Source organism: Thermobia domestica, chromosome 12 (genome assembly GCF_964235325.1).
Source record: "Thermobia domestica chromosome 12, izTheDome1.hap1.1, whole genome shotgun sequence".
NCBI lineage: Eukaryota > Metazoa > Arthropoda > Insecta > Zygentoma > Lepismatidae > Thermobia > Thermobia domestica.
In genome coordinates, this window is record NC_137465.1 from 141,412,523 (window position 1) to 141,435,672 (window position 23,150).

The following is a 23,150-nucleotide window of genomic DNA, read 5'->3' on the forward strand; positions in this document are numbered from 1 at the left end:
CCTCGAGTGATTATTTTTACTCCCTCGAGTGAATATTTTTACCCCCTTAACTCCCTCGAATCATTATTTTTACTCCCTCGATGAAGTCAGACCCTACGAGAACCACATGTGAAACGCTACTCGAGAAATACAGGGATACTAAAGTACAACTTGTGTCATGTATATTTGCAAATCCTGCTTCCTATACAGTTTTCATTTAGCTGATGGCTAAGAAACCTACATATTTAGGACAGGCATTTTTTAGCTGTTAGCACGTGAGCGTGAATCAACAACTGGAGAAGTGACATGTCAAGCATTCGAGTCTACGAAATAAGGCCTTGAAACTATTGTGCATTAATTCCCACTTCAACTGCGCTGTGACGTCAACCTGATCAATTGTTAGCAAGCCTTCCACATGCAGTTACAATTGTTATCTTAACAAGAACCTATTTAAGTCACACTTATACTTTGAAGAACTTTTACAGACGGTTAAACTAGAGTCTTATCTCCATGCATTTGTCTACTATTGTTGCTGAAAACAAACGAAGGCTCATTGGGGCAAACTTTCCCCTAAATCATTGCGGCGAGCCAATCTAATCTGAGGTCAATTGTACAATCGGTAACTTCTCTAACTTCATACTCGTAAAAGCATTTGAACCCGGTTTGCGCAGCACTACTGAGTCAAGATGTTCCATTGAAATGCGCTTTCCATTTCAGTCAACAAAGGGGAGAGCGTTCACCTCTGGTGCATGAGGTCCTTTGTTCGATCCCAACTCGCGCCAAGTGAATTTTATGAACAAACGCCGTGTGCGTGGGTTTTTTCGGGGTTCTCCTGCTTCCTCCTATTTTCTTTGTTCCACTATTTCATTCATTTTTCATCACCACCGTTTCCTTTAGTCTAGTCGGCATAAACGTGGGATGTAAAACTTAAAGATTTCATTTCATTCTTCAGTCAAGAAATGCAAACAGCAGAGCAAAAATATTTCATATCATTAAAGGTTTGAAAACGGAAACAATAATAATTACATCCCTTGGAACTAATGCTTATGAAGCGTTAGGACCACTAGTTGAATTTTAGTTGGGTGATATGGTCAGTACTTGGGCCTCCATTGCCGTTATATCTAACTTTTTAGATCAAGATTCCGCTACCTCTTAATTTAAGATACTTCCACCGAGCAATTACCTTGCACCATGTGGATATGCAAAGGCATATCACTTAATTTCCATTTCCTTACTTTTCAAAATAAGTATTGCCCCTGACAACCTCTACGGAACCACTCACGACAATATGCTAAACCAGCGTTTCCCAACCTTTTTCAACTTGCGGCACACTACGGGTGTTACTTGGATTCTCGCGGCACACTTATAGATATTATTATTTGTAAATGTAAAACACAGTGGTATTTTTCTGTGATTATTGATATCCTTCTTACAGAGAAGACAGCTTTATCACTGGTTTTTCCCCGTGGTAAATCATTATGCTTATTTTCCATTCTAATTTAAGAATAGAAAACAATTGCAATGAAATATTGGACTCAGGTTTTTAAAAATACGCTTTCTTTTTAAAAGCTGTATCCAATCTTTTACTAAGAAGGAAGATCACTAAATAACGAACGAACAAACACATCTCTTTTACTTTTGAAACACAAATGTGGGTAATTTGTCGAAAGGATTGAATGATATTTTAAATTTTCAAGTTACGAAATAGTCTGCAATAATAAAGAAGCAATAACGGTCATAACAATGATAACCATTTTTTCAACATTAGAAATATACAGAACAGTAACCTTGTATGAAACTTAAAATTGTAGATTCACAGTAGAGGTTCATAGTAATGTGAAATACAAATATACATTTTTCCCTACGTTTTGCAATTTGATTACTATAAAATTAATAATTTTGTTTCGATTCCTCGCGGCACACCAGCGGCCCATTCACGGCACACCAGTGTGCCGCGGCACACCGGTTGGGAAACGCTGTGCTAAACCATACATCAAATTTCATAAATTGCTGAATTATACACACAGAACTGGAAGTCAACAAGAATTTTAAGAATGATAAAAAAGAATGCATCAAAAGATTGCGATCTTGGCAAATAATTAGTTTTTGGATCAGGGGCCACAAAAGTTTTGAACGGCCCCTAATTCGAGTTTTCGTATTTTCTACGGAATAAGCACATCGTACTGAATAAAGTGATAATTTGGGTTTGGCTACACTATAAGTAGTTCTCCAGATACAAGGCGTAATAGAAAATTTTTGATTGATGAATGAAATTGAAATCTTTTGATCCAAAAATATAATGTTTTATTCCTTTATTGTAAATTTACTAGGAAGGTAAGTTACATGTTTGCTTAAGTAAGTAAAACAATATTTTCCTTCACTTCGTTTCTCGTATTCTGGAAAATAGGTCAGGGTTCAAAAAACGCAGCTACTGCTATCCAAGAATTGTTTCAATCAAAATATAGCAACATACTTTTTTTTCTTCTTCTAACTCGTCATTTACGCCTTCAAATACAAATTCTCTTTCTGGATTTTTAATAACTGCTCTCTTTTATTCGTAGACCTACATGATGCATAAAAATAATGTTCGTTCTCATTTACGGAATATTCTTGATAGTTGATTCACATCATTCCTAGTACGTAATACTCCCCTGGTTTTAATTACTAAACTGTACATGTCTGTAATTACAATCTAACATACGAACTCCACGCGCCAGTACGTGTTTAGTTCTTCGAAGTCATTAACGATTTATTTAAATGACCTCTTTTCCCACAGGATTATCATCAGGTTCATCAGATAACGGAGTTAACGCAAACAAATGTAAAATATACTAGCCATCCTCATGCAAACCTTTACAATTTACATCTAATAACTAAAATAATTCTCTGCGTTTAAGGTCGCACGGTGGTTCCATAGTAGCATATTCATCTTTGGCGCCAAGGGTCCCTGGATCGATCCCAGGTTATGATAATTTTTGGCCTTACAGACAAGTTAATTGGCGCTTCTTCTAAGTTCCCATGATTATAGTTCCAGCAAACATTATGGTACTGACATAGGAATGATATACTTTAGTATCGTCCACAAATTGCAATATTTTTCCTCTCTCTTTCACAACTAATCGAAACGAATATTCAGAAAAGGTGTCACTGCTAAATTTATTGTGCTAATACAATATTAATAGATTGAAAGTACTTACAGGATACGCTCTCTTTTTCTTCTCTGTTCTAGAAGTTCTACAATAAGAGGAATGCCCATCATTAATATGGGGCTGAGGTTACGAAGATAAATAAAGTTTTAAAATACACATGAAAAAAAAAAGGATCAAACTGAAAAGAAAATCTCTGAAATAACTGTATTAAGTAGATATATTCTTCGATCCAGACCACACGTTTATTACACCATATTTGATTGTGTCTATTTAATGCTACATTATCGTATCCCATATAAAAAGAAAAACCAAAGAGAAGGGGGGGATCAATACTTATACGAAATGGACTCAAAAAAATGCACGCAATATTATGATGATTGCTTTATATGCACATTTTCAAAAAAAAAAAAGGCTTAATACTCTTACTATGTAACCTAATTTATTACTGTGAGTATGTCACCTACTCTATTAAATAACATTATTCACAAGTTAATTATGAAAAAAAAGGTTCTCTCAGTTCGAAAAATGGTTCAGGAAATCTCTAATTACTTTGTTGCAAGGGGTCCAACAGCAGAATAATTACCTTACTAGACGACACACCCAACTGTCACTTCAAGACCTACTCGCTTTCAAAGTCTAATAAAGATGATAATTACTCACCCGCTTCTGCATCGTTATTAACCGAATCAGTAGGATATCCAGAATTCATCTTCCAACTATAACTACAATTCATTACTTCTATCACTCTCCTACATAGACTAAGACACGTTATTTTAAATGACTTGCAATGAGTACACACACACACTAACTACTCTAACTCACTCACTCTATGGCTTATGGAACCCGAAGGTTCAGTGCCGCGCTCACAAAAGCTCTCCACTGACTTCTATACTTAGCCAACTGGATCCAGTTTCTACTTTGTATTCCTATCTCTGCGAGATCCATCTTAATATTGTCCTCCCATCTGCGCCTAGGTCTTCCTAATGGTCGTTTTCCGATTGGTCTTCCAGTCAAGACTTTGAAAGCGTTTCTACTTTCTTCAATCCTAGCTACATAACCTGCCCATCTAAGCCTACTATACTTGATAACCCTAACGATGTTTGGCAAACCGTATAAATTATATAGTCCCTCGTTATGAAGTTTCCGCCATTCCCCACTCCCGTTCCTCTTGGGTCCGAATATTCGTCTCAGGATCTTGTTTTCAAATACTTTCAGTCACATACACACACTATATATATATATATATATATATATATATATATATATATATATATATATATATATATATATATTAGGGTGGTCCATAGATGTCAATTTTCAGATCGGGCTGGTCTCACCCTCTAAAATGGTTCCATATGGGACTAAATTAAGCCAGGAGAAAAATTAGCTTCATTGAATAATATTAAATGGTGCCCCAAGCGACCTAAAATTTTGAATCCGATTACAGGACATAGTACAGTATATGGGAAAAATCTTGAATAAACTCATGTAATTTAGAAACGGCTAAAGGTAATGCAAAGATACCATGGATAATAGAAATAGATGAAGAAACATATCTAATTTTATATAGTACTGCTATTGCGGCCATCGGGGCCGCGGTGGCTCAGAGGTAGAGCGTTCACCTCTGGTGCTTAGGGTCCCGGGTTCGATCCCAGCCCCCGCCAAGTGAACTTTGTGGTGGACAAACACCGTGTGCGTAGGTTTCCTCGGGGTTCTCCCACTTTCTTCATTCCACCATTTCATTCATTACTCATCATCACCGTCTCCTTTAGCCTAACCGGCATAACCGTGGGACTTAAAATTCAAAGATTTCATTTCCATTGCGGCCATCTTGAAATCCGCCATCTTGGATTTAGGTCAAAATTTTTAAATAGAAAGAGGGTCATGTGACATATCGTTTTGAGATATCGTTTTACCAGAAGCACTATTTTAAAGATAGCTTTAGTCATGTAAGAATTATTACCTGTGAAAAGATTTCTCCTTTTCAGATTAATAATTCTTACACGACTAAAAGTAAAGACATGAGTTTGGCGAGAAAAGAACGAAAGGGATATGCACGGCTTCAAACGAAAGAGGAACGCGAAAGAAAATGCACTTCTGAAAATGATTTGTTTGAACTTTATACGCCAAAAGACATAGAGCAGTTCAAGTAATGAAGAGGAAGACCCAGTTGAGAATGTTAGAGAAAATGTAAATACGAATGCGTGTGTGCCCGGACCGTCCAAGAGATGTAAAAGCGGTAAAAACTAATTTTATTACTCAAAGACTGGTGTTGCTCTTAATCGATAAAAGATCACTTATAGAGCAGCAATACATATTCTGACAGCGATGGCAGAGGTATTAGGCCATAATGTAGAGGAACTAGCAATAAATGGGTCTTCCATTCACCGATGCTGAGAGAAAACCTGTAGTGAAGTTGCACAGAACTATAAGAAACATTTCCAGAGTGCATCAAGTGCGTTAGTTGTGCATTGGAAAGGAAAACTACTGCTGAATTTGACTGGCAGAGAGACTGCGGCAGGTTATCAATAATTATTACAGGAGATGGTCATGAGAGGTTAATTGGTGTTCCCATTTTGTCGTCATCAAGAGAACATATTGATTCTACTATAGTACATTCGCTTGAAGAATGGAATTTGGCAAAGTTCGTGCAGGCAGTTTATTGTGATACTACTCCTTGCAATATGGATCTTGTCAACGGTGCTTGCATTCTGCTAGAGCAGTAGCTCCAAAATAACCTTCTATACCTTCCTTGTAGACACCACATTTATGAATTAGTTTTAAAATGTGTATTTGATAACTGTTGTGTTTCGTTTGCATCTGGACCGGACGTTCTCCTATTGAAGTGTTTTCAGAACGAGTGGTCTAGAATAGATTGCACTAACTTTATTCCAGGAATTGATGATGATGATGTAACAAACAATATTTCCGATGTAAGAAATGAAGTGTTGAATTTTGCTATCAAACTTGTAGAAGCAGGACACTGCAGAGAAGATTAAAGGGAATTTTTAGAACTGACCATCATATTCTTGGGTGGTATACCTCCTTGAGGACTTTTCTTTCGTTTGCCTGAAGCAATCCACCATGTAAGGTGGATGGGAAAAGCAAGCTACTATTTAAAATATTTCTCTTTCGCCAACAACTCCGTTTAACGAAGCAAATAGAAACGGGTCTTCGGAGAGTATGCACTTTCTGATCCGTTCACAGTTGGTTTAAATGTAATCAAACATCCCATTCACCATTACAAGATCTACAATTTTTGAAAGATTTGTACAGTTAAAGACAAATAGATGCTGAATTATCTGAAGTGGCTCTTTCTAAATTTTCACGCCGACTCTGGTACTTGACGGAGGAACACGTAGCATTGGGTTTTTTTTGATGATGGAGTTACCATAATGGAAAAGCAAAAAATGGTTGAAAGAATTAAAACTATAAGGAGAAACCGTGAAGCAGCAAAGAGGCTTGACGCAAGAGATGATAGCATAACAATTCTTGTGAAAAGAGAAATCAGTGATTTTGTTACAACAAATAAATTTTCCTCGAGAGATTTAAAATACCCAAAGGGTTTCTTGAGTGTGATCCGACTTCATGGCCAGATAACAATGACTGTCTTCAAAGAAAGACAATAGTTTAATTCATCCACGTAACAAACGGTGTACAGAAAGGGGAGTGTAACTAATAGAAGATTACAACAACGTTCTTACGAAAAATGAGGAGCACAAACAGTTTCTTTTGCAGATAATAAAGGCCCACAGAGAATCTTTTCCTATATGCGACAAAGTGAACTATGTAGCAAATAAGATTTATAACTTACCAAAAAGATACTACGTAAATAAGGGATATTTCAATTTCTTCCAAGTTATAATTTTCTTTTTCCTCATAATGGTCTATGAATCATCTTGATGGAAAAAAACTTATTTGTAGTTCAAAGCGAAACAAGCTGTTTGTTTCAGTTTATGTAAAAGACTTCCAAAATTATTACATATCTGTGTTCCATAACTGCAATAAAATAACATTACATGAAGCATTTTGTTTTTCACACGTAGTAGCTGTTACATTAATATAGGTAACTTGAAAATAATACCAGATTTGTGCATCTGGTGAAATGCTACCTCAAAAAGATATGTCACATGACCCTCTTCCTATTTAAAAATTTTGACCTGAATTCAAGATGGCGGACTTCAAGACGGCCGCCATGATAACGTATACAAGATTAGGTTGGTCTCTTCCTCTAGTTCCATTATCCAAGATATGTTTTCATTCCCTTGAGCCGTTTCTAAATTAGAGAGTTTATTCCAGTTTTTCCCCATACACTATGTACTGTAAACGCATTCAAAATTTTAGGTCGTTTGGGGCATCATTTAAAATTATTCAATGGATCTAATTTTTCTCCTGGCTTAATTTGGTTCCATATGGAACCATTTTAGGGGATAAGTCCAAAGAAATTCCTACATGTATTTTCCCCATATAAATTTGGACCACCCTAATATATATATATATATATATATATATATATATGGTCAATTCCGCGGTAAGTGACCCTACGAAGGGAAAATTTGAAGTTTCACCTTGGCCTAGATAAATATTAAAATTCATTTTTAAGAATGCTGAATTTTTCATACATGAACAAGATGATACCAAAGTTGACCTGTAGATGGCTCTGCAGGAGGTAAAATATGGCCACTTTCATGTCGCAGAATATCGTACCTACATTTGGATTTTAACACAAAGTTTTTTCCTGTTAATTCCTGTAGGTAAGTGAAAATCGCGTATGGTATTTATTAAGATAATGTTTGTGTTTACATCAGTGACATTGTTTTGCACATAATTTAATAATAGCAAGAAAATTACAATAATTGATTTATTCAAGTAGGCTGTCGTGTAAGTCACAAGAAAACATATATAAGTTTATGTATTTATATACATAATTAAACAAAAAAGCTGTAATTCTAAATTTTTTTCATTTGGATAGTCGGTAATCAAAGGCTGTGCAGAAAATCCCGAAATAATATGTGTAACTCTTTTAAATACAAAATATAATATGTCGTGTAAGTCACATTTCTTTCCCTGTCGTGTAATTCACATTATACGTGTCGTGTAAGTCACATTTTGTTACAATGTTCCCACATTGCCAATAGTAGCTAACTGCAGTAAAACGTATAAACAATGAATTGATAACTCAATTAATGTATTAGGTGCCATGTTTAGTGTAAGAGAATGAAAGATGAGGAGGATAAAAGCAATATTATGAAGTATGGGTATAAAGTATACTTGACTGGAATATAAATGTAACAAATGAATGAAAAGTTAAACAATATGAATCAATGTGATCTAGAAAGAAGTTTTTTTTTTTTTTTTTTTTTTTTAAGTGACAGGAAGTATCTATTGTCTCTGGAACAATGCCGGCATATGTGGTTCCGAAGTTTCTAGCTTCACATACTTTTAATACTGTAATTGGTTTTCTCGTACTCTTTCGTTGTTTTGGAAACATGCTTTTAAATTGGTATTTATTGCCTTTAGACATCTAAAGCTCAGGCCGGTATAGAACGGAGGTGGGCATGTGGGAAAGGATTCGTTCAGACCTATTGAAAGGATATCATCTCGGCATTTACCTGGTGTCAATGAGGAACACCTCAGTCAGGATTGCCAGCTATATGTTTTAAACCCGCAACCTACCGAGCCAAATCTAGCACGTTACTACTCTGTCACGCTTCCTTGATAGAAAACATGCTTATTCAAACGAAAATATGTAATTCACAACAAAGTTTACTTTAAGATTATGAAATTAGGACATGTCAGATATGTAACACTCGTCTTTTCTATTGCATTTTCAGATATGTCTAGTTTAGAAGCTGAATGGAAGCGGAAATAGAGAAGTTGCAAAGAATGATATTGCATCAAATGGATTTTAGTGGAAGTTACTGTTTCATGTACCAAGAAAAGATACAAACCGCTTACTGGATATCACACAGTTATACTATGTAAACTGCAATAATATATTTTCCTAAAGACAATGAAACCACAGAACATGATTCGTGCGTAATTATATCTGATTGTATGCATCAAGATATGTTTGCAGTTTCTTGTTTCAATTCTACACTTATGGAAGATTTTGAAGGGCGTCATCCGGTTTTCCGATCAACAATGTGAATTATCAGTCTGATGATTGTGTACAACATTATTCACTTTGCTCAATAACATTGCAGAAAGTTGAAATGTCTTGGCATTTTTCTGCTACGAACTATGGAAAAGGCTCTCAAAGACAAATTGATCCTCAATCTGCTTTAGAATTTATTGAGAGAGCACGCAAGTGATATCCGAACATTAATGTAATATACTGTAGTAAAGAGTATTACTTCAAAAATTTTTGAGTTGATGCGCCAATGGAAACATCATAAAGAAATATGTAATATTCCAAAAACACGAAACTATCACTACTTTTATTGTTTCAGCGTATACTATTGAATGTTCTCTCATCTAAGATATTTCTTCACCCCGAAGGAAGTTGATTTCATTCCAGAACAGTTCATTGGCGCATATGAAGGGAATAAACGCAGCGAAGAAGTGATGAAAATACTCTACTGAAGACAGGGTATTGGTACCCTTCGTCGGAAAAAGAACTATTAAATATTTGTTTCATGTCGAGAAAAGAATCAGAAGAACTGTATGTAACATTTCTTCGCCATTACCATCAAGATAAAGAATTTTATTGGCCGCAACAGAAAGATTAGGCTTATGTTGCATTAACAGACGTCGATCACAGACATAAATTAGAATTTGACAAATTTTGCTCGAATAAAAGAACTGTTAACTTCCTTTTATCTCTCTAAATCATTAGTGCCACTCTGTCTGCCAATAGATTTTGAAAGTGTAATTAAACGAAGACATGATGTTAGACTTGTCGTGTAAGTCACAAATTTATGTCGTGTACGTCACGTTATATTTGTGGCATAGATTTTAAAATAAATACAGAAAATATAATAATTTTCTTTTCGTCTTGTAGCTTGGTATCTACTTAATATATACAAAAAGTTTTAGTTTTCTTGAAGCAATAGAAGAACAGAATTTTCAAATAGTTAACCGTTATTCAAAACACGATGTCTCCTACTGTCGTGTAAGTCACGAATATGTTTAGAGACTTGTTTCAGCCATTTTGTTTACATATTTAAAAGCTGCAAATAAAAATGAATGAAGGACTTATTGCGCCTTATTTATAACCTAAAACTTGCCCATGAAAATATCTTATAACTTTTCTAATATATAATATTTACTGCCGTCTGGCGTCTTTTGTCGTGTAAGTCACAAATGGAATTAGCCATATATATATATATATATATATATATATATAATCCCCATTCTTCGCCCGAGAATAGATTTATGGGATATTTTAGAATATCTTTTCATCTTAGGATATTTATTCATATTTCAATGAAAGTGCAATGATAAAAATACAGAAGATACATAAATACTGAAACACCTTACTCCCCCCCCCCCCGTCCCAGAATACGCCTTTAATCAAATTAATATGATGTTGAAAAAAAAGCTTGAAGTGCGTACTAACTGTTTTCCAAGTTATTTTAAACGAGTCAGTCGTTTTCTCGTCCACGAAAGCTATGAATTCGACACAAATCTGTAATATTTTATATTTTATTCTCCACTCATCTTCTCCTTCTGAAAATGGGGCTGAACTTGGACTTAAACGACATTTGGCGCGTCACTATACATTTCAGCAACCCCAAAAACTATGAATTGAAAAAAAAAATGAAAAATTAATGAATTGAGTTTTACGTCCCACGTTTATGCCGGTTAGGCTAAAGGAGACGGTGATAATGACAAATACATGGAATGGCGAATGAATAGTGGGAGAAAACGGGAGAACCCCGAGAAAACCCACGCATACGGTGTTTGTCCACCACAAAGTTCATTTGGCGCAAGCTGTGATCGAACCAGGGACCTCATGTATCAGAGGTGAGCGCTCTACCACTGAGTCACCGTGGTCCAATGAGGAGTTGAACATTAATGTAAGTTGTTTTACATTATTTTTCACGTCATTCCCTTCAACTTCCACCCCATCGAGTATCCTATTCCCATATTATTATTATTATTATTATTATTATTATTATTATTATTATTATTATATTATTATTATTATTATTGAAAGCCATGTGTCTACCAACTTTGGCTGAAACTGCTCCCGACATTCCGGAGTTACGCTGGAACATAATACATACATTTATATACAGAGAGAGAGAGAGAGAGAGAGAGAGACAGAGAGAGAGAGAAGTACGAGCAACGCCTATGTAAATTACCAATCCAGCCAACATGACCGTACATGCTCAAGCTTTTGATTAAACATCACTAACTATTTTGTGACAGCTGTTTATTTTTTTCTAGAAAATGTTGTTTCATTAGCCTTCTTTGCTTCAAGTATGCACCAAAAATTGTTGAGGTCCATCGTTTTGTAGTCTGAGCAACTATTGTAGATCTTTGCACAGAAAGTGATTTTGTAACTATCATCCTTCATCAAGTGAGTATTTCGTATCAAACGGAATTTCTATAGGTAATGAGAATGCGCACTTTTAGACTATTTTTATGCAATAAAACCTACCATTATCAGTGATTTCTTGTGGCAAATCGTTTTATTAGCATAGAAGTGAATACTAAAATACTACAGTTTTTGTGCAAAAGTTGGAAGAATATAAAAATAACATCCATAAGCAAGGGCGCCCATGTTATGGTTTCCAAGGGGAGGAGGGCAAGTATAAGCGACTTTTCAAAATTAGTTTCAAATTTTGCTATAACTAATGTAAAAATTCTATTGGATTTTCGATATTTTAAAGTATAATTTCCTCTAGGGGGGCGAGCGCCCCTTCTTTCCCCCCTGATGGGCGCCCTTGTGCATAAGTTATATTATACCTAGGTGCCAGTATATTGTACCTGTGAGGATAAGTTTCTAGGGTTTCAGAAATTGTTTTAAAATTTCAAGTTAATTTACCGACATCGAGTGACGAATATCCTAAAAATAAAAGCATTAAAAAAGTATTGTTAGACATACTGCAAAAAAAAGAAAAAGAAAAAAGAAAAGAAAAAAATGATCGGTGGCTAAAGGATATCGTGACGGGCCCAAAGGGACAAAATGTATGGCAGAGCAACATCGAACGTAATTCCCAAAATACGTTATTGTAGAAAATTTAAAGAGCTGAATCCAATAATGTAATGACTCTTCTTGTCTTTATTTGGTACAAGAAAGATGTCTGCAAATTTTGTCGGTGTCTTCCCACAACACACTGAATGGTGGTCCAATTTTAAAATGTACAAATCCCAAATCCCAACCAAACCTCTTAAAAAAAAAAAAAAAAAAAAAAAAACTTATTAATATAAATTATGGTAGTATAAAAGTGTTAAGTTCCTATAAAGCAGTAGTTCTATGTGGTACTGCAAAGGTTTTCTTTTTATACTTTTATCAAATTTTTCACAAATTCCTCTTAATTCACATGAGTAGAAATAACTTAAAAAAAAAAAAGACGGGACAAATTAAAAAAAAAACTTCAGGAGCGAATTCCAGTCAAATACCCCAAGAAATAATGCTGACCGGGAATAGCGGCGTAGGAACCAGGGTAGTAGGGATGGCTTCCTGCATACTGGCAAAGACATAGATGGCATTGAATTCCTACAATTTTAATCAATTCCAAGAATTTCAACCGAAAATTTGCTTAACACAGACAAAACAATTGACAAAAACCAGAAAATCATAGCTCAAGAATAAGAACGGTGGAAAAACGTCCCTAAACGACTTCATGCTATTACAGAAAATTTCAACTCTCCAGGTCTTCCTTCGGGTCGCAATTTACAAAGAACGATGAGCTAAGTTTGTTTGGTGGAGCAACTTCATCTACCTAAATCGGTTGCATGCTTTAGAAAACGCTGGGTTCAAAACGTTTCATTAAAATCATTACCCCAATAAGTAAGTTTTCCCAAAGTCGAGGTAGCTAAATTGATTTCTTTCATCTAAACCAGTAAATCTATTACCCATCATAAATTAATTATACCAGTCTCAAAATAAAATATACAATTAAACCACCACGAGAGAAACATGGTGGATTAGTAACGTAGCGCTCATCTCTGGTGCATAGGACCTCTGGTTCAATCCCAGCCGCACCAAGTGAACTTTGTGGTGAACAAGATCACGTACGTACGTTTTCTATGGGTCTTCCTGTTTCCTACCACATTCTGCATTCCACTATTATCATCCATCTCATTATCACCACCTCCCTTAGCCTCGGAACATAATCGTGGGACGTTGTTAAATAAATAAAAATAAAAAAATAAAAAACGAATTGCTCTTGATGGTTGGTTTGGTAACATTAAATATATGAATAAAATTTTTACCAAACGAATACGCGCTATTCTGGGCGTTATAGCTCTACTTAGAAAATTAGGTCTAAACTTGTTCCTTATATTTAACCTTGCAAGTACACACTGTCAGTAGGACTCCGGAACAGCGATATATATCTTAAAGCTATATTGTGAATTTTAGCACTGATGAAACTTAATGTAAATTTAGTTCCTATTTTCAGCTTCCAAAAATAATGGACCGGATAATAATAATAATAATAATAATAATAATAATAATAATAATAATAATAATAATAATAATAATAATAATAATAATAATAATAACTATTCATAATCTCTGTATATGCTGAATCTATTGAAATCTATAATATAATGTTCCGAACGGTATGTATGCTTGTCTTTTGCAGTACAGTTGCATGTATTTGGAATCGAGTACCAATGCTAAGGTTATCTGGTGATCTTCTACGCAAGATTCATACGATATATATAAACTTTTTACATACTCCAAACACACAATTTTATTGATTACCTTCAAAATCTTCTGTATAAGCATCTAAGAAACCAGGGGTTTGCCAGATCCCAGAGTGTATTTCGTATATTAAAAAAAAAAAAGTGTGCACGGTTTTAAAAAAATGAAACTCCGAATACTTTTGGAGCGCCAAATCACATTTTAACAAAATATAATCGTTAATCACCCCCTCCCCCCGTTCTGCACAAACATATAAGAGAAAACTTTCGTTTCCTCTTATATGCATCCCTCTAAAACACTCTCTATCAGCATAATCATTTGAATAATTATGCATGACCTTAAGTTACTTTCAAAACTATTTTCATCAGTTCAACTGTTACAATACAATTCAGGTGAACTATACAATACTGGGACCCTGGAACCCAACACATTTAAACTTCTCAGAATATATTACCCTCTTGATACGAGGTAGAAACACCATGCGATCAATCACGTCATCTTTTTTATTATTATTATTATTATTAACAAAGCTTGAGAATCCTTTAGGTTTGGCAACAATATCCATACCCCGTAATTAAATACAATAGCCTTTAATTAATTGATATGTTCTTTTGAATTCCAGGGTCTATGATGTATACTACCTATCAACTACAAAAAATCACCAACCTATTCCAAGAAACTGTAAAATCAATAATACGCTGTGCAAGACACAGGGAAGTGTTAATTACAAGCAATAAACGACGAACTAGAAGGTCTCCATAAAATATTAAATAAAACGGTTCGTGCAGAACAGACATCAAATGAAAACATTTCAAAGTGAAACGCTGTCAACTTCAAGTTCTAATCCACTATTTATTACGTGCTATAGAACTCGAGAATATTCTAATAACAACTAATTAATTATCACCGAGACCATCGAACCAGAAACATCCACAAGGACTCCTGTCGTTACGTAATTACAACAGTCAACGCCGATAACTCTTTCCTTGCCTAAGAAGGTAGTAGCTTCATATCATTTCTTTATCCACTAATTAATCAAATGTATCTTTTTCATACAAGTAAAGATGTTCTAACGTTTCAATAACTAATTTATATTTCAAAAATACAAAAACAAAGTATATATGACTGCAAAATAGAACACTGTTGGCAATTAAATATCAGCTTGTGAATTTATAACAAACTTTCAGTTGAGATCTTACTTCTATCGTAGTTTTAACATTTCACAATTTTCTTTTATGTGCTTCGAAAAATCATTGGCAAATAGTAGGGCAATCCTTTTTCACGCTGGGAAAAATACTGGCAAATGACTCAATGATTGATTTTGTTTGTGCCCTTATACAATACCGAGGTTATGAAGTATCACTTATGTGTTTGGAACCGTGCTGATCCGTGCATCTCGTATAATTGACAGATGCATATACCATCAATGCAATATTACCCTGCACAAGCAGCCTTTTCCCACTACATGTTCTTGCCTCCAGCAGCCCTTTCCCACTACGTGTTCTTGCCTCCAAGAGGGCTGGGTCACAAGATTGCATTTCATCCAGCTAAATTGTAAATGATGTCTGCAATAAATCTCGTAGCCTATAGATTATTAATAATGTCGGCTTCTGCCTCTACTCTTGAGAATATATTCATTATTCCATTGTAATTTCAATCCATCATACATTTTAATGATAAAACTAGTAACAAGACTTGCATCTTGCTACTTTAAATTAAAATGTTTATCATTTAGCCCCAAGAAAACATTGATAACAGGATAACGGTGGATACATTGGCCAAGGGTTAGTGAATATGATGTTACAGCTTACCAGAGGAATGCAGAATATGCACCACCAAGGTAATTTTCTTCTTTAAAAATATTTTAATTATTTTTATACTTCAAATAACGAAATAGAAAAGACTGCAATCTTTACATTTTAACAAAGTCGACATTTTAACAAGTAAATCTTATCATTCTGAAGATGAAAATTCACAACAGGAACACAACCAGCACATTTCAACTAAGATTTTAACAAGTATATAAAGTAAATACTCACTACTTATATTATACATAATTACTCAAATACTTAAAGTTATAAATTAAGGTTCACCTTATTGTGGAAGTTTTGACAATTTCATAAAAATACACTAAGAATGTTTTATTCGCAGATATAGTACTTTTACACAGCAAGAGTTTCTATCTTCCCAGGAAAGAAAAAATACATACATACACAGAGATGGAGAGAGAGAGGGAGAGAAAAAAAAACTACTTTCTCTTATGACGAACGAAAGAAGAAAAGAAAAAGGATGTTGTAATACAAACAAAAAAATGACAAAAACTACATGTACATATACAGGGTGTAACATAAATGCATGGCCAAAAGTGACGAAGTGATTGAGGACATCCAAATAAGTAAAAATGTTCCTATAAACATGGGTCCGATGCCGCTTCGTTTCCAAGATACAGGGTGTTCAAATGTCGAGTTCCTCCAATGGCTCACTACGGGAAAGTGAATGGAAACCTTCAATATTACAGGAATAATACAATCAAGCGGAATTATGCCTGTGCAAATACATTTACACTAACATAGAGAGTGAAACTAATCAATATTTGAGATTATTGGGTTGTCAGTGTTCCAATCTGGTACAAAGTGTTATGTTTTCAAATAGTACTAGGCGTCCACATGTTAGTATATTAGTGCTGACATCAAAACGTTCCTAAACATTGGTAAGTTATTCTCATGTGCATTCATTTGTAACGACACAATAACACTTTCATGCAAGAGTTGTGATCTATGAACTGTTGTTTCCTATTATAAGCCGTTAATTGACTTCACACTTGGACGCTTTGCTTTTGAAAACGAAACGGAATCTGCCTCATGCTCATGTTTAGAAACGTTTTGACGTCAGCACTCATATGCTAACATGTGGACGTCTGGTGATATTTGAAAATATAACACTTTGTACCACGCTGGCAGCACTAACAACCTAATAACCTCAAATGTTGATTATTTCATTCTCTATGTTAGTGTAAAAGTATTTGCACAGAAAAAAATCCACTTGATTGTATTATTCCTGTAATATTGAACATTTTCATTCGCTTTCCCACAATGAGCAATAGGGGGGACTCGACATTTGAACACCCTGTATCTCGAAAACGAAGAGGCATCGGACCCATGTTTATAGGAACATTTTACTTATTTGGATGTCCACAACCACCTCATCATTTATGGCCATGCATTTGTTACACCCTATATATATCTGTCTTCAACATTGGGGGGGACGGGTAAGACGTTTCCATATATATATATATATATATATATATATATATATATATACAGTAGAGCGTCGATTATCCGGACGTCGGTCAACCGAACGACCGCTTAACCGAACTGTGTACTCGCTTGCACCTATTTCAACAATCAGCACACTTCTGTCGGTTTGGCACTGGCTGTCGAAGTAGCGGCAGTATCAAAGCTGTTCACAGCAACAGCTGCGCCAGCTTAGAGTTGAGGCGTGCCGCTCCGCGCAGTTTGAAGGATTGCGCGCCCCCAAGAAGAGCTTCTCACGGTGCATGCAAACAGTACAGTACTTCTTTTTGGCAAATAAACATGTACAGTTCGATTATCCGAACAAACCAGTTTTCCGAACACCCATATATATATATAAGCGATGTTTAAAATATTTATGAAGTTGAAAAACAATGCTGTGAAGGATCAGGGGAGCAGAATTGTCTTCAGTGACGTATTTAGGAGGCTATCGGGCTCATTCTCCCCTCGAAATAATTTGTTAGTTTTACGCATTCCACGTACAACAATAATCCTTCTTACCATTTCTAAGAATGTCATTGACTTTCCATTTTCTTATGCTTTTTGTTCAGAAATAATACTGTATTTATCAAATTTCATTCCATGTAAGAACTGCGTCCTTAATGGTTCTTTCTGTCATCCTTTCTATTTTTCTGTTTCTTTTTCTTGACGTTACTACTTTCATTTCGCCTATCATAGTTTATCGACCGTTGTCAGTTGTGATTCAAGTTGGCCGTCATCAGAAACACCAAAACTAAGAGGAGTTGATAAGCGAAACTAGTGTTCCACACCAACATGCTCGGATATCAACATGACAGGACTTTAGTTATTATAACAAAGGAACAATTATATCGTTTAGTTATTTTTAAAAGAAGGAAATGTTAGAATTAAAGAAAATCAAAACGGGGGAATAATTAGCCCGGGAAATTAGGACGGCCAAGAGGATGCTTTCTTTTTCTTGTATGAATAGAATAAAGGGTTAGATTCACTTCTAAATTTTTGCATCATATCATATAGGATTTATCGATCTGTAATTCTTGCCATTATAACTTCAATTTATGCATAATTAAAATATATTTAATTCTCAAACTCAGGTGGGCAATTGCCCACTTCCTTCCTTGTGTTGGGTATAGCCCTCGAAAGAAAATCCTAAATACGCCATTGGTTGTTTTCAACATTGGAAGGTGGGCAGATTTGAGGTTTATTCTAGATAAGGGAGATGAAACTCATATTACGGTAGATGAATCTGATCAACTATTGTAGAGTATATTATATATTAGGTGATGTAGATGAAGTAGTAGTACATATCAGTATTACAAATCACTGCCGTGAAAGCATTCTGAAATCTGAATACATGCATATTTATAAATGGTATGTTTCTAATTAGGCATCCACAAAGATCCACGTTAAAATTGTTTTATAGTAATATAATAATATAAATGACGACTTCCCCAAAACTATAAAGAAAGAATATCAATTATGTATGACGCAACAATACTCTTTGAGCAAAATGATTATAATCTCAATAACATTACAGGAATCGTTTCAGAAATCTGACGCATGTCATACTCTTTACTTAACAGATGTAATCTTAAGATTATAGAGAAAAATATTCCAGCAATTGATTTCTTTTCTTTGCTTACGAAACATCCTCTCTCAAAAGAAAAATTGGGACACGCGGAAATACGTAGGAACAAACCATGGTTCGAACTAGCAGAGAAGAGAAAACAGGCAAAATTACGTTGGCTACAAAACCCGAATGAAATAACTACACAAAATTTCGTAGACATCAGGCGAGGAACTTCCAAAACTTTTAGAACAAAGAAACGTGATATTTTGAAAGCTAAAATTTAGGAACTTGAAGATAATAGTAAAAATAAAAACATTCAGGACATGTATAAAGGGATCAACGAATTTAAAAAAGGCTATTAACCTCGTTCTTATATATAAAAGAAAGCTGATGGAACAGTTCTCACTGATACAGATAGCATTTTAAATCGATGGAAAGATTTCTTTGACGATTTGCTTAACACGCAGCCAAAAATTAATGTGCGTGGAGAAAGGAACATACACACCGCAGAACCATATGTTCCAGAACCCAATCGAATAGAAGTAAAAATCGCTATAAAGAAATTAAAGAAACACAAATCTCCGGGTGTAAACGAAATTCCGGCTGTTAATTTTAGCTGGAGGCGAAAAATTGTGGAACAAGGTACACAAACTCATTCTCCTTATCTACAACAAGGAAGAATTGCCACAAGAGTGGAAAGAATCAATCATTGTTCGAATCCACAAGAAAGGCGACAAAACCGACTTATCGAGGCATCTCTCTTCTGTCAACATCCTATAAAATCCTTTCAAACATTCTATTAGCAAGATTGACCCCATACGCAGATGAAATTTTTGGAGATTATTAGTGTGGATTTAGACGAAATCGATCAACTATCGACCAAATATTTACCATTCGCCAAATACTCGAAAACAAGCGGGAATACAGTAGTCCGGTACATCAACTATTTATTGATTTTAGAAAGGCTTATAACCCGGTTAGGAGAGAAACATTGTATAACGTTCTTTCAGCATTTGGAATACCGAAAAAGCTAACAAGATCAATTAAGGCATGTTTAAATGAATCTCAAAGTAAAGTCCGGGTAGGAAAATTTTTGGCCACGAGCTTTCACGTTAAGAATGGCCTGAAACAAGAAGATGCGTTGTCGCCATTATTATTCAACTTTGTCCTGGAATACGCTATAAGGAAAATCAAAGATAGCAACCAGGGCCTAGAGCTGAACGGTGTTCACCAGGTTATGCGTACGCTGATTATGTAAATTTAGTAGGGGATGATAGGAGAAAAATAGAAAGAAATGCAGAGGTCTTATTAGATGCGCTTGCATGGACATGGGTTTAGAAGTAAATGCAGAGAAAACTAAATACATGGAAGTGCGTCGGGACCATAATACGGCAAATTATGTATGTGTTAAAATATTAAATAATACTTTTGATAAAGTGGATACTTTCAAATATTAGGATCAATATTAACAGACGAAAATCATATTCACGAAGAAATTAAATGTCGACTAAAAACAGGGAATTCGTGTTAATATTCAGTTCAAAACCTCTTGTTGTCGCGAATTCTGTCGAGGGATTTGAAGCTTAAAATGTATAAAACGATAATCATACCTGCTGTTCTGTATGGTTTCGAAACATGGTCGCTTACTGAGTGCAGAGCATAGACTGAAAGTATTTGAGAACAAGATCCCGAGAGAAATATTCGGACCAAGAGGAACGGGAATGGGGAATGGTGGAAACTTCATAACGACGAACTACGTAAATTATACGGCTTACCAAACCTGTAAGACCAATCGGAAAACGACTATTAAGAAGACCTAGGCGCAGATGGGAAGACAATATTAAGATGGATCTCGCAGAGATAGGAATACAAAGTAGAAACTGGATCCAGTTGGCTAAGAATAGAAGTCAGTGGAGAGCTTTTGTGAACGCGGCATTGAACCTCCGGGTTCCATAGGCTATAGAGTTAGTTAGCTTACGAAGCATGAGTAGATGCCTAGGCTGATACTACAAATAGATTAAATGCGCATTTACTGAAAAGATGGGTTCTATTGACATTGGATAGTCTATATACTCTTCGTGTGCTAGGGCCTAGGGGAAAGGAGGAGATAAGATTTCATATCAGGTTACGTCACGCACAGTCGCACGCCTTCATTTTCATTAAAAATGGAAAAGCCAAGAGAAACAAATTTCATCTCACATTCCTTTGTGGCAGTCGGACACAACTCATCAGAGTTATCTGCAAAAAGCACTTTTCAAATCGGATTATTGGAAGAGCCTCCAGTTCCAATGTTGGGGGGGACATGTCTCCCCATTTCCCCGGAATTTGTGCCCGTACCTACAGCTGAGACAACTTTCCAGCATGAGGAGAGGGGCATATCCTCCTCTGGCATTTATTGCAATTTGTGCCCAAATAGTTGAAGTGGAATTAATACATATTGATGAGACTACTAAACTCACTACAGCACGAAGTTCAGTTTGAAATACTACAGAATACGATTCTTTAAAAAAAAAAAATAATGGAAAGCCAAGAGAAATCAATTTCATCTTACATTCCTTTGGGGCAGTCGGACACAAATCATGACACTTATCCGAAAAAGCACTTTTTAAATCAGATTATTGGGGGGGACAGTCCCCCCCAGGTCCAAGATTGGGGGGACATGTCCCCCTCGTCCCCCCCCGGGATTTGCGCCAGTGTATATATATATATATATATATATATATATATATATATATATATATATATACCAGGAATGCACCACGCGGGACTCCAACCCTCCCCCCCCACGCGGGGTTATATTCAAAGTAAGTTTGTACACTTTTCTAATATAATAAAACTATACTTCTTTAGCCGTGAAATCATTGATGTAAAATAAAGAATTTATTTTTACACTTCATCTGTACTCTCTCTGTTCTTATAAAAACAACTTACATTTTTTTCTGAGAATATAGGTGGCAGTACTTATTATTACTTATCATCTTGCTGGAATGCTGAGTAACACTGGTCAAATATTACATATGCGTAGTATCTTGTAGTACTAACCCCCACCCCGATCCCTTCCAACAAAAAATTCTCAGTGTGCGCTTACTATATACAGATTCCCATCTATGAGTAATCTTCCGTATTCAAAGCTTGGATTATAATTAGGTGAACTAGCTGTTGCACCCGAATCTTCGGCTCATTGTACACTATATATTAAAACCCAACTTAATTAAAAGCTCTAATCGCCTACATTTATATATATATTTTTTTTAACTCTGCCCACCAAGTAAGCGGTTACACAAACATTACATATCTCAATCTGGTTACGACCCTTGTCCTAGTAATAACTTGCAAAGAGCATTCATTTCAGTATCATCATTACATTTTGAAATATTTAAATTGAATTGAAACAATACAGTTCAAGGTTAACATTCGAATATCACAATATATTACTGTAGAAATTCACAAATATTAATGTTCAAATCTAAATTAGAGCTTACATCTTATTTCGTAATAAATTGAGACAATACTTTTTACTCCAATTAAATCGTCACAATAATATATATATATATATATATATATATATATATATATATATATATATATATATATATATCGAAAGGTTGGGCAGTTGCGTCTGCCGTCAGACCATAAGTGATTGGCAAAGGCAGGGGTAGTGGTGGAATTTAAAAAAAAAAGGAAATATTATATATATATATATATATATATATATATATATATCGACAGTTCGCCTGCAGCAAGATAGCAATGTCTACTGTATTAGCGTCAGGCACAGAAGAGGCAGCGCAAGTAGTGACATCTATTAACGTGATGCGCAGAGATATTTGACTTTCATAAAATGGCTTAATATCAAATGGGTACCGAGATAATTTCTGAGACTGAGTTCACTTTTACATTCATAGTATCTTAGTACATAAGTGGTATTATGAAAAATGATCTTCCTTAATGAACTACGCAGAAACAGAAGCATCTAAAGTGTATGAATAATTACTACAGTTTAATATGATTTTAACAGTTTTAGAAAATTGATTATAAATAAATACGTAATTTTATCAGGTGAGTGCGAAGACAAAACCATCTGTGACTTTCAGAAAAAGAAAGAAAACTCTTGAATTTCTGAAAACAAGAAATGGTTAAATCCATCCCATCTCCAAGCATAAAAGAAATCGCTGTCAAGTAAGCAAGGGCAGAAATCTCTATGATGCCTGAACGCTCAAATAAAATAAACTGCCGCCTTCTCTCAGAAAAACAATAGATAGAAATCTTTTGTGAATTCGCATTCGCTATACAATGGGCATACTGACATAGAGTGGCATCTCGCTCGTCTTTGGTCT

The 23,150-nt window shown here is 35.1% G+C and overlaps 1 protein-coding gene across 2 annotated transcripts in view; it reads right to left on the minus strand.

Moving 5' to 3' along the window:
- Positions 1-23,150, minus strand: part of ATP8B (ATPase phospholipid transporting 8B) — a 568,064-nt gene that overhangs the window by 477,188 nt on the left and 67,726 nt on the right. The gene's annotated exons all lie outside the window — the stretch shown is intronic.